General features: G+C 46.3%; 1 protein-coding gene across 3 annotated transcripts in view; it reads right to left on the reverse strand.

The window, feature by feature from the left end:
• The window catches only part of NFAT5 (nuclear factor of activated T cells 5), a 173,276-nt gene that overhangs the window by 152,089 nt on the left and 5,341 nt on the right, over nucleotides 1-15,846 (reverse strand). The window lies entirely within an intron of this gene.

Raw genomic sequence — 15,846 nt, forward strand, 5'->3', positions numbered from 1 at the left:
TGGTCTCCTCATTAGAGGGGGCACCCCTACCACTTTGTCTGTCTTTGTGACACCGCCTCACGAGAACATTATGGGGTTGAGACTGTGCAGAGGAGGAGACCTTATTGGTCTGGCTGAGATAAAATCATACTGAAGGGTACACTGACTCTCTCTCTGTTCCTCTGCCTTGTAGAAGTGAGGGCTTCTCCCTCATTCATTTCCCAGGTTAACAGCTAGCTATAAATGGAGAAAAATTTTAAACTGGAAATTCTCCTTCTCTGCCCCCCTGGGGCGCCTCTCCTCTTGCCCTCCCTTCCCCCATTCTTTTTCTGTACCACCTGGGTGGAGAATGGCCAGCCTGCATAACTGACTCAGGCCTCAGGCAAGGCCTACTCTTCCCTCTGCCCTAGGTGATAAGAAACAAAAGACCACAGTAGTCAGATTTTTGCACCAAATTTTCAGGTCAAAATTAACTACAGGAAACAAAGTGTCTCACGTGGGCTCATCCAGTGTTTGAATTAATCTAAGTCTGTTGGTTTGCTTCTACCTGGGTTTGCTGCAGTTCAAATAAGTTCCTGTTATCTCTGCTCCAAGTGTAACAAAGAATAGCTTGAAATCATAGTTAATTTGGTCTGTCTCAGTTTTCATGGGTAATGGTTAAAATAGTTTTAAAGGTTCTTGGTAACCTAAAACGTTAAGGTTTTGTTTGATGATAAATTGAGATTAAATTCATTGGCTATCTGACAAGATAAAAAAAACTAAAGCACAAGCCACAACTAGTGATTGGTATATTGGTATAGGATGAGGTCCGTAGATGCTTGTGCTTTTGACTTGTGGCAAAACAACTGGGAATATTTAAAACTGTTAAAAATCTGCTCTGCACTTAATTGGTTCCTAAATTTACCATCCAAGAAAAACTCTGGTATAAACACCTTTCAGTTAGTTACTAAGTCCTCAACTGGAGACTAAGTTTTCTAAGAGTTAAAATTCTGCTAAGTATACTTCAGACTGATGGAAAATAAGAAAAGCAACCCTATATGCAGGAAATTGGGGATAAAATTGGGGATATGTGAGAAAGATATAAGAAATGAAAGTGCATTTTTGTTGAGGGTAAAAGAAAGTAATTTTGTCCCAAATGGGATTGGTTGTTTGGAGAGAAATGGCTTTGGGACAAAGTTTAAGGGCAAAGGAAAGTTGTAAAAGGTTTGTGAAAGGGAATCATTGAAAAAGAATTTTATGTGTGCTCAGGATAGAATGAGGTTAAAATGAATGGAATTTTAAAGTACACCAGTATAAGGCTAAAATTCTGCTTTTCTCACCGTTCAAAAGACAAAGTTTTCCCGGATTGTTGATCTGCTCTTGATAAGACTATGTAAACGGAGAGTTTCTCTTCTGTCTGCCAAGAAGGCCAAAACTTTAGGTTTTACCTTTGTCAATGAGTCACTAAATTTGTCAAAGTGCTAACAATGTCCATCTCTGAGATTTTGTCACAAAACATGTTTCTTCTTCAAGGGAAGTTGTAAAGAGGGCTTTTGGGACAAATATAGGTATTTGACATCTTTAAGATTAACACAAAATGGGTAGAAATTTCCAGAACTAAAAGCTGCATTCAACCTGAACAAGAATTAGAAACATGGGACTAAATGAACTCTTGTTGGAAATGTTGTTTCTATTGAAATTATCTTTTCTCTCTACTTAAACCATCCGAAATTCAAAAACTCACAGTGAGTATTCTTTTTCCATGGCAACTACAATTGTTTGCATAAGTTCAATAAGAATCTGTTCATTTTATAGCAGGACACCATTAGAAATACTGGTTATTTTACCAAAGCTTTGACTGGAATGTCCTATTTGAGAGTCATGCATAGACTCAGATATGACCTGACAGCTTTAAGGAACTAAGGCTGACTTTATGGAACATGGAGCCATAAAGTCTCACGGACATGTTGGCTGGATACCTTGCTTACAGAATTCCCAGCAGCATCCCCAGGTGAGTAAAGAAGGTCACTTCCTGGCAGGTGCAGGAACCTCAGCATATACTGGGAACCTCCGGAAGAGGAGTTTACCCAATTCAACAGGTATTGCAGGCCTGTCTGCTGGAAAGTGCTTGGCTTGGCTTCTGGCCTGGAGAGGCTACTGAAAATTCAACCTGGAGATTCCTTATGAAAGGTCCCAGCAAAGCAAGCTTTATAAAATCCTCATTAACAATCCTTATTCTTGCTGAGCTTATGTAAATAATCAGGCCAAGGTTGTTAAGACTGAACTCATTCCACAAAGGGATTGGTCTCAATCTGGCTATCTAAAATGAGGTTTTTTAGAGAGAAAAACTATGTTTCAACAATGCATCACCAGTCCGATAAGTTAAACTGTCCTTGCTCTTTGCCATCGGATTGGCAAACATTGCCCCAGAAAGCTGGTGAAACAGCAAAAAGTTCCTGATCACACTCACCTTCCTCTTATGGATAGGATGTTCTGTTGGTATTAATTGCCTCTAATCTGGGCATGGGATTTCAACACAGCAGAAGGTGAGGGAGGGGAGCCTACGCCTCTAGGGCCAGACTCTAATGGGGGGTCTTCGAGCAGCTGCTAGACAGCCCACCAATTTGACTAAGGTTAATAATGCACAAAGGGAAAAGATGAGTCTCCGGCCACCTTTTAGAAAGAACCATGGAGACTGGTGGAAATTGGGTAGCTCTCCTTCCCTATGCCCTTTACAGGGTAAAATTCCCCTTATACCCTAGGCCTTACTCCTTATAAAATTATGTTTGGGAGACCCTCTCCCATTATTCCTAACCTTACGTCAGAGTTACTAGCTGAGATTAAAGATCATAATTTGTTTCGTTCCTTAAAAATGCTTCAGCATCATCAGGCCCCATCTAAAGGATGCATTCACTAAGGCCATTGGCGCTGATCTAGCCAAGCTAGAAAGCTCTATTAGTCATTTACAACACTCCTTGGATTCCTTAGCTGAAATGGTGTTACAAAGCAGGCAAGGGTCAGACTTATGACTATGACACCAAGGAGGGCTATGCCAGGCTGTAGGGGAACAATGTTGCTTCTATGCCAATAGCTCAGGAGCTGTACAAGATAGTTTAGCCGTAGTTCACGATCATTTACAAGAAAGGGCAAAAGCAAGGAGCCAACACCAAAATGGTATGAAAGCCTCTTCAACTGGCCTCCATGGTTAACCAGCATTTTGTCTGCCCTGGCTGGGCCCATAATCTTATTCCTCCGCAGAGCCCTACTGGGGCTATGTCTGTTCTGCTGTTTTTCCAACTTTTTACAGGAAATTGTATCCAGACTCACCAACCGGGCCACTACCCACCTGCTGCTGGTTCACCGGTACTCTCCCATTCCAACCACAAAGCCCAATTATCATGCCGCCCCCACCTCCCCATAACACCAAAAAGGTCGGAATGTAACAGTTACCTTAAGATGGCGACCAAGCGGCCATTTTGCTGTGGGTCAGAGAAGAACTCTGTGCACCAACAACCCCCGACCTGCAAACCTGGAAGGTCCCTCGCCAGTTTCAAAACAGCCAATCATGAAGCTCCAGCTTCCCATCACCCCCACAGAGGAGGCAACCTATCCCATCCCGCCACGGCCCTAAAATGCCCTTATTTGGTAATCTGCCCTCCCAAAACCAAACTCAGAAGTCTTTCACCCATAAAATACCTTGCCCCTCCCGTACCAGGTACAACTCCCCTGACTCCCCACTCCCGGAGTCATGGAACCTCGCCCGGGAATCGCAGATCCCAATAAAGGCTTTCTTGGTTCCATAACTTGGTCTCTTTCTTTCCTCTTGTCTCTGCCTCCATCTATTAAATCTTACACTTTCTAAGTCCTAAATGCTAATCCTTTACCAGATAAACGCTTTTTTACAAATAATGTCTCCCAGTCTATGGCCAGCCTATTCATTTTCTGGAATGTCTAAAAAAAAAAAAAAACTGCATATCACCAAGTCATGAAGATGTTGTTCTAGGTTTACTTATAGAAATTCTATAATTTTAGTTACTACATTTAGCTCTATGATCCACCTCAAACTCATTTTTGTATATAGTACACGATAATGTTGGAAGTTTTTTCTTCCTTCAAATGGATATCCAGCTGTTCCAGCATCATTTATTGCAAAGACTTTCCTTTCCCTACTAGATTGCTCTGGTACCTGCCAAAAAGTAAATGACCATTTAAGTGTATTTCTGAACTCTTGATTCTGCTCCATTAACCTACTGGTTGATCCTTATGACAGAATCATGCTGTCTTTTTTTAAAGCTTATTTATTTATTTTGGGGGGAGGGCAGAGAGAGGAGAGGGGATCCCAAACAGGCTCTGCACTGTCAGCATGGAGCCTGACAGAGGGCTCAAACCCATAAACCCATGAGATTATGACCTGAGCTGAAACCAAGTCGGACACTTGATCAACTGAGCCACCCAGGTGCCCCTCATACTGAACTGATTACTGTAGCTTCACAGTAAATCCTGAAGCAGCATGAGTCCTACACTTTCTTTTTTTCTTTTGGGATTGCTTTGGATATTCCAGGTCCTCCACATGCATTTTAGAATCCATCTGTCATTTAAAAAAGAAGTTGCCTAGGATTATGAAGGAGACTTTGTTGAATCTACATAGCAATATGGTATAATTGACTAACAATACTGCATCTTCCAAGCTATGACATGGTATATTTCTCCACTTACTAGGTCTTATTGAATTTCTCTCAGCTATGATTGGCAGTTTTCAGTGTATAGGACTTATCATTTGTTAAATTTATACCTGAGCATTTTATGTTTTTGTTTGTTTTTTATTTCAGAGAGAGAGAGAGAATGAGCAGGGGAGAAGGGTGAGAAAGAATCCTAAGCAGGCTCTGCACTGTCAGCCCGGAGCCTCATGCAGGGTTTGGTCCCACAAACTGTGAGATCATGACCTGAGCCAAAAATCAAGAGTCAGACACTCAACCGGCTGAGCCACCCAGGCATCCCCGTTTTTTGATACTATTGGAATTTTTATTTCATTTTTCCAATTGTATGCTGCTGGTATCAAAAATAGAATTGATTTTTAAAATAATAACCCTGTACCCTGTTAAGTTGCTAATTCTGGTTAGTTCTGTTATAGATCTCTTAGTACTTTTTTTTAAGTTGTTTTTTTTTTGTTTTTTTTTTTTTACTAATCTATATACCCAACATACGGCTCAAGCTCACAACCCATCAGATTTTATTTGCTAACATTTTATTATGAATTTTTGCCTCGATGTTCATAAGAGATAATGGTTTTTAACTTCCTTCCTTGATCCCTTCCTCTCCCTCTCTCTTTTTTTCTTTTCTAATGTCTTTCAAGGTTTGGTATCAGGGGAGAAACTCGCGTCCGTAGGGGTAAAAAGCTTCACCCAGTGAAGACCACAGCTAGAGGGGCAAGAAGTCCCACGAGATGGAGAATCACAGCCGCAGGAATCGAGAACAGAATGATGCAAACTATCCTCCCACCGTGGAGCCGCCCGAGGGGGGGGCGCGACGGCGCAGGTGTCCAGGCCTCCCGTTCCTCTGTCGGAGGATGAGCGACCCCAGGAACACGGAGCGGGTGAGGACGTTCGGGTTACAACTGAACAACTGTTTAGGTTACAATTAAAAGACAACTTTAATTCAACTTGACGAGTACTATTAAGTGTGTGATGTGTCCTTTCAGTCCTCTGGGCCTCCACTAGGACTTTCCGGCAGCCTCACTTCTCAGCGGCGGAGTGTGCAGACTCTGCAGACAGACAGCCTCCCCGCCACTGGCCCCGGGGCCCGCCGACTCGGGACTGCACCCGGGAGGCCGCTCGCCAGCCAGGGCTGCCAGACGTGCCCCGTACAGGTAAGCGTGTCAAAACAGAGAGTTGGGAAAAGCCTCCTCTCACCAGCGGTGATACTAGGGAAGGAACTCTGCCTGAGACACCAGTCGCTCAGCTCACCAAAGCCAGGAGGGCCTGGGGCGCGTGGCGTGGGGGCTTCTTTCTAGCTTTCCCGGGGGGAAAGGTGCAGGCCTGTGCAGGGCCAGGGCCGGGGTGACACCCGAGAGGCCCTCGCCGCCAGTGCAGAATTGAAGAGGGCGCCCCAAATCTCAGAAATCAAGACAAATACTATTTTACTGCAATGTTTCTCTTTACAAAACAAAATACAAAATTAAGGTGAAAAGGCTCTACGGTGAACAAAACACTAAAACTTTAAATAAGCCAGTGCAACTCTGCACTTACAGAATTTATATCACTTGCCACCACCTGGTGCCACCCATGCTGAGACCTCCCTTCACTTAAAATGTTGGTGTTTTGTTCATCATGGATCTTTTTGCATTAATTTTGATTTTAAAAAGTTTTCCATTAAAATGACATTTACCTTGATTACTGTGGTTTTGGGCACTCCCTCAAATTTTGCATTTGCCTTACCCTAGTAGAACCCTGAACATCCTTAAGAACCTCTCTAAAATCTCCCCTGCCACTCCTCCAACCCATCAGAAGAAATCCCTCAACTGACTTTGATGATAGAAGGCACTTTTCCACACATAAATGTAAAATGCTTACTGACGACACTAATAACGGCCAGAAGAAGGATTTGCGGAAACTCCTGGCACAGTTCATTCGGTAGATTTATAAATAGGCGTCCTAACAGACTTCTAGATCCCAGAGTAAATATTCGTCAATTAAAATGACCTTAAATTTCTTCACTTGAACATAAGAGACTAAGAACTAAGGCTGAAAAATACAAGAATTTGAGTTTATTTTGTTATGTTGGTTATATAACACACATGAATATATTTGTTATGTATTCATGATTTCAATCAGATGGAATAATTAAATCTCAGCTCTGATACTTTAGGGTAGTATATGGTCAGCATGGGTGCCATTCATAAAATACTGAATCCAGGGGCGCCTGGGTGGCTCCGTCAGTTAAGCGTCAACTTTGGCTCAGATCATGATATTGCAGTTCGTGGGTTCGAGCCCCTCATCAGGCTCTGTGCTGACAATTCAGAGCCTGGAGTCTGCTTCGGATTCTGTGTCTCCCTCTCTCTCTGACCCTCCCCTGCTCACACTCTGTCTCTCTGCCTCTTAAAAATAAACATTAAAAAAAAAAAGAGAGAGAGAAAGAAAGAAAAAAATACTGAATCCATTCTCCTCAGCCCTGCCTTCAGTCAGCAGCGGCGACATGGAGTAACAGCAAGAGCTCTAGGTTATGATCCCAGTTACGTTCAACATCACCCACGTCATTTGGAGCAAGTTGTGAAATGTCCTTGGGTCTCAATTTCCTCATCTGTAAAAGGGGGCTACAAATTTAGCTTAAATACCACGTCATTAAGAACTCTTAATTGCTTGCTCCTTTATTTATGCTAAATAATTACAGGTCATCTTGATTATCCTGGGTGTCTAAAATTAGAAAAGCTAATTTTGAAAAATAACTATCTCTAAGGAACATTTTGAAAAAGGAGATAGGAATAAGTAGAGCCAAATTTTGTTTTAAACAATAATGATTATAAAATGTTTTTAAGTCCAACAAATCGGTATTCATATGCCAAATGGGAGAGACAGTGACCATTTCTAATCTGTAACGTAACAGAGTTCAGAACAGACATTGTGAGGGACACCTGGCTGGCTCAGTTGGTAGAACATGCAACTCTTTACAAATTTTTTTAAATGTTTATTTATTTTTGAGACAGAGAGAGACAGAGCATGAGCAGGGAGGGGCAGAGAGAGAGGGAGACAGGATCTGACCAGATCTGAGCTGTCAGCACAGAGCCTGATGCGGGGCTCAACCCCACAAACTGTGAGATCATGACCTGAGCTTAAGTCAGACGCTCAACTGACTGAGCCATCCAACACCCCAAGAATATGGACCTCTTGATCTAAAGTCATGAGTTTGAGCCCCATATTGGGCCATCAACATTACTTTTAAAACAGAGTTCAAAATAGACACTCAGGGCCAAAACATCAATGATCTGGGTTGATTTAAAAAAAAAAAATAAGATGAAGAAAATAGATATAAGATGGGCTTAACATCTGAGATAAAGCTCCAGCAGGTGGAGGAGGAACACTGCACTCGACAATGACTGACTGTCATTCTCACCAGGATTTAATGAAGAATCCAGATTCTATTATTCATTTCCTCCCCAAAGTCTCATCTGTTGGGATTGCGATTCACGGTTCTGATTATACAGCATTTAGAAGGTCCGAATTATTCTTTAATTATCCTAGCAGACCATTTCCTCTGCTCCTTATGTTCAATTCTAGCTGTTTTGTTCCCACCTTGTAACCAGGTGAGTCTCTTAGGACTTTCTCCAAGAACCCAACAGACACTAGTATCGTAACCAAAAAGAACAGAAACAAAGTCCTATGAGGTCCCTGTATAGTTTGTCTCTTTATAATTCTGTAACAGCTTTGTTGAGGGATAATTCGCCTACTACACAATTACCCATCTGAAGTATAAAATTCACATTTTCATCAATCTGAAAGGAAACCATGTGCCCATTAATGGTCACCTCTCATTCTCCCATATCTAGCTCCAGGTGACCACTAATTCACTTTCTGTCCCTATAGATTTGCCTTTTGTGGACATTTCATATAAATGATTCATTATATGGTCTTTTGTGATTGGCTTATGTCGCTGGGGCTGATGTCTTCAAGGTTCATCCATGTTGTGCCATGAATCTGTACTCCAATCTTTTTTTTTATGGCTGAATAGTAGTCCATTGTATGGAATGGCATTTCATTTATCCATTGATCAGATAGATGGTAGACATTTAGGCTTGGACACTTTTTGGCTATTGTGAATCACGCTGCAAAGAACACAGTATACAAGTTTCCTAGGATAGATGTTTTCAGTGCTCGTGGGCATATATCTAGAAATGGAATTGCTGGGTCATATGTGCCTTTATACTTTTTTTTTTTTTGAGCGAGAGAGAGAGGGAGAGAGAATGTGAGCCAGGGGAGGGGCATAGTAAGAGGGAGAGAGAGAATCTCAAGCAGGCTCCATGCCCAGAGGGGAACCTGATATGGGGCTCATTCTCATTGATATCATAACCTGAGCCAGAATCAAGAGTTGAAATCTTAGCCAACAGAGTCACCCAGGCACTCTTTACTTGTTCATAGAATAACGTGACAATTATCTGTCCCTGCATGGAAAATTACCTCAAAGCTTCATGGCTTAAAATAACAATAATCAGCGGCTCCTGGTGGCTCACTTGGTTGAGCGTCCTACTTCGGCTCAGGTCAGGATCTCATGGTTTGTGAGTTCGAGCCCCACGTTGGGCTCTGTGCTGACAGCTTGGAGCCTGGAGCAGGATTCTGGGTCTCCTCTCTGTCCCACTCATTCTCTCTCCTCTCTCTCTCAGAAAATAAACATTAAAAGCAACTAACCATTTACTATCTCTCACAGTTCCTGTGGGTCAGGAATCTGGGAGGAACTTGGGTAGGAGCATCTGGCTCTCAGGCCTTTGCGAGGCCGCAGTGAGACGCTGGTCGGCGGGAAGACCTCCGGCGGCTGCTCGGGAGCTGGGGGCCCCTCCGCCAGGCCTGGCAAGTCAGTGCCGGCTTCTAGGCGGGGCCTCGGTTCCTCTCTGCAGGGGCTTCCGTGCACGGAGGCCCACGTGTCCTCAAAGTAGCAAAGTAGCAGTCTGCCTCTAAAACAAGCTGGCCAGGAGACCCAGGTGGAAGTTGCCTTCTCCTTTGTGACTTAGCCCCAGAAGGCAGACACTGTCACTGTCACAAGATTCTACTGTTCACACGGGCGGCCCCGCTTCATGTGGAAGGGGGTGTGCGAGGGGCAAGATGCCAGGGGAGGCAGGCTGGACACATCTTGGAGGCTGGCAACCACAAATAGGTTGATTTCAAAAGCTCTATTCTCTGTTATTCCTGCGGAGATGATCTAAATTTATAGACCCCAAGTAGGAGGTCAAAAAACACATGGCAGGGCTTCCAGGACTGTGACGGCACCGTGTTGCAACCCCCCCCTCGACTTGGGGGATTTAACCACCTGCCGTGGAGCTTCCTGACTGTCCGGCTGGGGACCCTGAGGAGAAGAATCTAAGTGCCCCACGCAACAGAAGGATACAGGACCCCAAGCCTTCCTGCTGTCCTCCAATTACTGCTGCTGCTGTTCACCTCTGGAAGAGCCAACCCTTTGTCTCCCTATCTACATCAGCCAGATCGTCCTGGAATGTCACTGGGGCTATGTGATCCATCCCTGTTCTCTCCTGGCAAATCAGCAAGTACTTATTAAGCATCTACTGAGTACCCAAGAGCAAATCCCGGGATCATCTGAGACCGGCATAGATGGACACGCCAGAAAGGGCCAGGCGTGACCAAAATAGATTGTTGTCAATCCCACCTGTCTTGGGGCTTCAAAGACAACAACTGGAAAGGATTGTTTGTTTTTGAGTTAGCGGTTAGAGAAGTTACAGCCCCAACAATGCCTTCAGGTTGATTTTCATTTAGAAAATTCCCAAAGACACGAAACACAAAGATTGATTAAGGAAGGGCTCTAGAGACGTTTAGTCACCCGACAACAAGACATAATGCTTATCCTAGATTAGATCCTGGATGGGGGAAAAGTGGCTAGAGAATACATTATTGGAAATTGGTGGAATTGGAATACAAACTGTAGATTAAATAATAGCATTAGATCAGTACTATGCTAACGTTTCTGAATTTTATAATTATACTGTGGTTATGCAATAACATATTTATTCTTAGGAAGTATGCATTGATGTATTATGGGATAGATGTGTCTACACATTAGTTTTGAGTGGTTCAGAAAAAAATCTTGCATTTACGTATGTGTGCGCGTGCACGCGCACACACACACACACACACACACACACGGGAAGAGAGACAGCAAACAAACGCAGCAAAATGTGAAAAGTGAATGTGGGTGAAGGGTGTATGGGGATTCCCTATATGTATGCCATGTTTGCAGCTTTTCTCTAAAACTGAAATTGAAATTATTTCAAAATAAAAAGGTTTTAAAGAGAAAAAGAAATGCCTGAGCATCTTCTGTAAAGGACAAGATAGGTCAATGACATGATGACCTATCATGTCCTTGCTCCTTTGCAGAATGGCAAATTCAAGGAGTAAAGGTCAGCCAGGTGCCGATTACCCACATGCCCGAGACAGTGCTGTGGGTAGGGTGTGGAAGTGACAACGGTTTTAGCGGAAAATGTCTGCTGACAGTTAATAAAAACTCCAGGAGCACCTGGCTGGCCGAGTGAGTGGAGCATGTGACTCTTGGTCTCGGGGTTGTGAGTTCGAGCCCCACATTGGGTATAGAGATTACTTAAAAATAAAAGATTTAAAAAAAGAAAAACCCCAGCATTACCAAAATTTTACACTGTCCTTGTGATCCCGCAGTCAGCCCCTGAAAGTGGGTCTCAGCTTGCTCCACCCCCAACCTCACAGCCACGCCAACGGCTCCTCCAAGAGGTCCCAGGCTGGGCAGAGGCATCATTTGCCTTCTTGTTCCCCAAGACTGAGGGCCTCCTTCTGCTCGGTGGGCCCTGGACTGAAAGGAAGGAAGCTGTCCTGTGCCCCACGTCACAAGCAGCCTGGCTAGAAAGCCATGGCACCAAATTCCCCCAGTTCAGAGCTGCAGAGTCAGCCACACGTCTTTGAACTGGTCCAGAGAAAGACACCTCCCTCCTCCACATGACACTACTTAGTCTCGATGTCAAAGTGCCTGTTCTGATTCTTACTCCATTAGCTGTGTAGGAGGCAGCTGGGCGCTCCACACACTCAGAAGAAACAGATCCAATCAAGGCCCGAGGATTCCCAAGTTAAACATATCGGCCCTTTGGCCTTCAAAGCTCACTGAATGTGAACTCTACAAATTGGTTTCAATGCCAGCCAAGCCTGGGTATCATCATCTGCCTGCCAGAACCAACTGACTGGCTTCCCATTAGCAGTGAGAGGAAGTGGAAAGGCCCAGCCCCAGGGGCTTCAAAGAGGAGGAGGTCCCTGACAAGAAAATCAGTCACAGAGCCCTGATGGGAACAACCGGGGAAGAAGGTCTTTCTAGTTCCCATGAAAGTGGTTACCAGACTGGGATGGCCCCGGGCAAGCCCACAGTCCGCAGCCACCTGCTGGGGACAAAGGCCTTTCTCCTTTAGCTCAGACTCTCTGATGTCTGTGAGGGGAAGACCAGCCTCCCACTGTTTGCCATTCACAGAGGATGTTCTTGGCCTTCCTGATTACCTGAGACCAGGCCAGTGGATCACAGGCAACAGCAAATTCTCACAAATAGCAAACGACTTCAGGGCACTTACTGAGGGCCAGGCACTGTCCTAGGCACTTTACAGATAATTCATGTGACAGATAATTCATGTGACCCCCCCACTCAGTAACACCATGAGGGTGATAATCCTATTATCTCTATTTGGCAGGTGGAGAAACTGAGTCAGGAAGGGCAAAGAAACATGCCCAAAGTCCCTGACCTAGTAAATAAGGAGGCCAGGATTTGAACCCTGGCTTGTGTCTATGCTTTTAACCACTTTCCTTTTGTTTTTGTTTTTAAGCTTATTTATTTATTTAGAGAGAGAGAGAGAAAGTGAGCGAGCAAGCAAGCAAGGGAGAGGTAGAGAGGGAATCCCAACCAGGCTCCGTGCTGGGGGCTCAAACTCAGCAAACCGTGAGATCATGACCTGAGCTAAAATCAAGAGTCTGTCGCTTACCCAACGGGGCCACCCAGCTGCCCTGCTTTGACCACTTTCTACGCAGCCATTCATAGTGTGCTTCATGTGCTCCTTCTAAACCCATAACTGAGGAAATAGACACTCATATTTCAAAAATCATATAGAGACAGGACTAGATGGATAAGGAGGTCCGCAGAGCAGGTCGGTGGGTGATAGGAACGTGGAGTGGGTCTCACTGTCCCCCGCTGTACTTATAATCTGACCCAAATCATCCGTCCATCTGGTAACCTCTCACCTTTAGGATTTAGGGCCCTACTAGGCTTGACTGGGAGGAAACAGGAGGAGCACTGCCTAGATAATGAGCTGAAACTGAGCACACAAACAGCGAGAGTCAGAGAAGGAGGACTTGGGGCCGAGTGAGCAGTGCCGGGGTCAAGAGAGGGTGGAGCATTCCCTGCCCACACCCCCCACACACACAGGTTGGGGTCCTCTTCCACCTGACAGACGGCTTCTTTACTGTAGCATTTTCCACCCTGGGTTGCAGTTTCCTAATTCTCTATCTGCTATTAATTTCTGTAATCCCAGTGCTAGGCAAGGACCAGTCACTCAGCGTTTGTTGAATGACTTTCTGAATGAAAAAGGCCCTGAGGGGAAAGAGCTCAGAGGCACTGAGGGGAAAAGAGCAGGCAGGCTCCGCAGAGCAGGGTGGGCCAGAGCAGGGCTTCTCAAACAACACGGAACAGGAGATTCACACAGGGATCTCGTGTAAATGCAAATCCGGATTCAGGAGGCATGGGTGTGGCCCAAGCGCCCCAATTCCCAACAAGCTATAGCTGGTGATGCCCAGACTCCTGCTCCCTGTATCCCACTTTTGTGCCAAGACCTTGGATCCTTCCCTGGCCCTTCTCAGCCCAAGGGGGTCTCACCCCACACTAAGGCTCCCTCCGCCCCCACTCTCCTCTACTGCCCTCCCCCAGCCTTAGCCACTGACCCCATTTGCCCTGCTGCCCAGACCCAGGTTTCAAGACCATCTGCCCAAATGCCTGCAGCTCTCACAGTGGGGCCCACTGGTCCCGGGGGGTCTGCTGAGGCGGCACCTGCGGTCAGGAACATCTCCCAGATCACCTCTCCCAGAACTCAGGACCACAGCTCACCTTAGCATCTCTGAGGCTCCCAGAAATCCTGCGATGACACAGGTTTGTCCAGGAGCCAGAGGGATAGCAGAGATGGGGGAAGCTCAGTGCTCCATGACCCTGCTCAGCACCGCCCCTAGTTACTCAGCCCTGAGAGGAGCATGTGATTGCTCAGTGGTGGTTTCCCCGCCATCCCCAGACTGCCGCCCTCATGCACACGTGTACGGACAGATGGAAATTCTAGAGCCACCACAGGAAACAGGCAGGGTTTGTCATATACTCTCCCCAGTCAGTGATGCCCTTTCCGTTCTAAATGCCCTGGTCTCTTACCCCTCGTCTTCCTAAAGGATCTGATGCTGTCATATATGCAGAATTGCACACAGTTGATAAGATTAAAGCCCGTCACTTCTGAAGGCTTATTGTTCTCGGTTTGCTCCTCTTCCCTCAGCCCAGATCCATTTTCCCTCCCTCTCTGTCCCTAGGAGGCTCGGCCCCCTCACCCTCTGGCTTCCAGGTGGCCGACGGTGGGGGTGAGGGAGCGCTGCAGAGAGATCTGCGGGCCAGAGAAGCATGGAGAGACTCAGGCCCCGCTGCAGCCCCACATCACTGGGCAGTGTCTGCATCACCAGGGCCTCGCTGCTCCCTCAGGGCGGCTCCCCCAAGGCTCAGCTTCCATGAGGCTCCCTGTGGCGCCTCCGCCCTCGGGTGCTCCCAGCTGCTGCCATCGCACATCCCGGGGCGCCTCGCCATCCATGCCGGCCCCTTCCATCCTGCCCACTTCACTGCAAAAACTCCTGTCACTAAGGGTCTTATTTTGTTTTCCAGTTAAACCCCTTTGAGTGTGCCTTCTGGTTCCTGCTAGGATTCTGAATGATACAGAATATCGCATTTTTATCAAGTATAGGGTCCCCAATTTGGTTTAAGCCAAAGCAATGAAGCTCTAATTGTAGAATTTGGGGGTTGAGGGAGTCCAGAGACAGAAGTATTTCTGAGGCAGAGGGAAGTATGCCAGTGTTTCTCAGCACCTTGAAATCCAACTACAACAAGGCCTGGGAGTTAGCTTCTGATTTTATTCTCTCGAGCCGCCATGAACTGAGCGGCTGCTGTGTTCCGGAACAGATGCTCAGGACTGTGGGAATCAAGGACGACAGAGACCAGGCCCCATGTCCCACAACCTCACACTCAGGGACACTCGGGCCAGGGCAGGATGAAAGGCCTGGAATGGAATTGAATGTGACAGGCAGCCAAGCAGGGCAAAGCTGCTGAGATAAGGGCCTAATCAGAGTTCAGACAGAGAACAGTGGCAGAACAGCAGGCGGAGGCTTTGTTCCAAAGCTGGGGACCTGGGAGGACCTCACGGGGTGAGGGAGGAGGTCACACGGGACCTCGGAGCACTGCAAAGCAGCCCGTCCACAGCCTCGGCCCAGAAGCCAGAGCGGGCCCCTTCCTGCAGCCTCCGTGGACCCCGGAGCCACTCGGTTTGCTGCTCCCCTGGGTTCTTGCTGCAAATGTATTCACTCCAGCAGCCTCTGAGCCGGCGCTCGGCCGGCGCCCAGCTCCTCCAACCCTCCCAACAGCCCTGTGGGTGGGTGTTATGCAGCCCTTTTTATAGCGAAGGAAATTGAGGCTCGGTCCAAATGACTGGCCCACAAATGTATAAATAGACACTGAAGGAACCAGAATTTGAATCCAGACTGCCTGGCTCTGAAATGCTCTCAGCCACTGACTTATCTGCCACGATTTCTAACTCTATTAGGAACAGCAGCATCGACCAGAGCCCAGGTGGTGCAGAGCACTTGCATGGGGTATCTCATTTAGTCTTCACAGCCCCCCTGCCCCCCCAGGGAGGTCCTAGTGTTACCACGTACTTTCTGGAAGAAGACACTGTCCCACCAGCAGGGTTACATCACTCTTTCCAGGGCCCACAGCCAGGTCAGGGTGTAGCCAGGGCTTGAACCCAGGAGACCAACTCTGAGTTCATGCCCCCAGCCACGACGTATTTCCAGGGCAGAGCCTAAATTATTACTTTATTTATTTGTTTGTTTGGAGAGAGTGCACGCATGCACGCAAGAGAGAGAGAGAGAGAGAGAGAGA

This window comes from Suricata suricatta, chromosome 16 (assembly GCF_006229205.1).
Source record: "Suricata suricatta isolate VVHF042 chromosome 16, meerkat_22Aug2017_6uvM2_HiC, whole genome shotgun sequence".
Taxonomy (NCBI): Eukaryota; Metazoa; Chordata; class Mammalia; order Carnivora; family Herpestidae; genus Suricata; species Suricata suricatta.